The 1,893-nt window shown below is 46.3% G+C and overlaps 1 pseudogene across 1 annotated transcript in view; it reads left to right on the forward strand.

Moving 5' to 3' along the window:
- The first annotated feature begins 978 nt into the window (after positions 1–978).
- The window catches only part of LOC104841549, a 7,898-nt pseudogene continuing 6,983 nt past the window's right edge, over positions 979–1,893 (forward strand). Inside the window, exons 1-3 of the transcript XR_775376.1 lie at positions 979–1,218; positions 1,307–1,450; positions 1,544–1,700. The product of XR_775376.1 is annotated as a myosin heavy chain, skeletal muscle, adult-like (transcript). The remainder of the gene's footprint in view (positions 1,219–1,306; positions 1,451–1,543; positions 1,701–1,893) is intronic.

Consider the following 1,893-nt stretch of genomic DNA (forward strand, 5'->3'; position numbering starts at 1 on the left):
GACCTTGCACTTGGCCTTGTTGAACTTCATGAAGTTCGCATGGAATGCATTCTCAGCAACTGGGCTGATGAGATCAAACTGAGGGACTCATGAATATGCTACGGAGCAATGTTACCCTGAATAAGGTTCCCAAAAGTCTTCAGCCTGGAGCTGACAAGAACATCATGAATTTTAGTCCAAGCAGCGTGAAGTCCTGCAGGTAGGAAAGAATAGTCTCATACAGCACGATATGTTGGCTGCCATTTGGCTAGAAAACACCTTTGCAGATAAGGGTCATGTGTCCTGGTACACATCTCAGCAGTGTGCCTTCGGGGGAATGAAGGCCAACAGCATATTGTCAGGTACTCATAACACTGTAGCCAGCAGGTAAAGGAAAGTGATTCTTCCCCTGCATTCAGCTCCTATATCTGGAGCACTGTGTTCAGTTTGGTGCTCCCCAGTGACAAGAAAGGCATCAACATTTTGGAGTCCAGTGGAGACCTTCCAATATAGGTAGGAGCAAATGATGTATGAGGAGAGGCTGAAAGGGTGGGGGTTGTCCACTCTTGAGAAAAATTAAAATGTGGTTGACTTATTGTCACCTTCAACAAAAAGTGGGTGGTTATAAAGTAAAAAGAGCCAGACTCTTCTTGGATGTGCAGAATGAAAGGATGAGGGACAACAGACACATGTTGTAGCAACAGAAATTTTGATCGGGCATTAGGAAAAGAAAATTCACCGTCAGGGTGGTCAGACATTAAGCAGGGATGCAGAGGGACTGAGGAATCTTCATTCTTGGAGATAATCAGAGCTTCACTGGAAAAGGCTCTGGGTAATTTGATCCAACGTTTGCCCTGCTTTGCACAGGAAGGTGGACCAAAGAACTGCCTAAGATTCTTCCCAAATCACATATTCTATGATGCTGTTTAAGTTTTCAATAAACTGCATGGCAACAAAAAATGTTGACTCATTTGGGCAACATATCTGCTCTTCCACAGTGTTCTCTGCTGACAAGCCCCTCTGTAAAGTGCAGCCATGTCTTCAGACTCTGAGATGGCCATCTTTGGAGAGGCGGCTCCTTACCTCCGAAAGTCAGAAAAGGAGAGAATTGAGGCCCAGAACAAGCCTTTCGATGCCAAGACATCCGTCTTTGTGGTGCATCCTAAAGAATCCTTTGTGAAAGGAACAATCCAGAGCAAAGAATCAGGGAAGGTCACCGTCAAGACTGAAGGTGGAGAGGTGGGTAAAATGCAAGATTTACAAACAGCGTTTAATTCCCACTCTGGGCTCTTAGCTGACATGCATGTACCTTTCTTTCCTCTAACAGAGCCTGACTGTGAAGGAAGATCAAATCTTCTCCATGAACCCTCCCAAGTACGATAAAATTGAGGACATGGCCATGATGACCCACCTCCATGAACCTGCTGTGCTGTACAACCTCAAAGAGCGTTATGCAGCCTGGATGATCTACGTAAGTAGCAGCAGCAGACTTCCTCTGGGTAGCTAGGAGGAACTGCTCTGCCAGGCTAAGTGGAAGCCAACATGCTGTCTCCCTTCCTCGCAGACCTACTCGGGTCTCTTCTGCGTCACTGTCAACCCCTACAAGTGGCTGCCGGTGTACAACCCGGAGGTGGTGTTGGCCTACCGAGGCAAGAAGCGCCAGGAGGCCCCTCCACACATCTTCTCCATCTCTGACAATGCCTATCAGTTCATGCTGACTGGTGAGTGGTTATATCTGTGTCAGAGGGATTGTACCATGAAATTCTCTGAAGGGTTACTCTGTCTCAGTGCTATGAGGAGACTGTTCCAAAGCTTTCATGGTTCTGATGCATACATACTATTGTGTGTTTTACTCTCTTCACACCATTGCTTCTACTATTTTAAATTAAAGACACCCTTGCACTCAGTGAGGTG

Source organism: Haliaeetus leucocephalus, unplaced genomic scaffold (assembly GCF_000737465.1).
Source record: "Haliaeetus leucocephalus isolate CR32 unplaced genomic scaffold, Haliaeetus_leucocephalus-4.0 Scaffold887, whole genome shotgun sequence".
In the NCBI taxonomy this organism is placed as follows: domain Eukaryota; kingdom Metazoa; phylum Chordata; class Aves; order Accipitriformes; family Accipitridae; genus Haliaeetus; species Haliaeetus leucocephalus.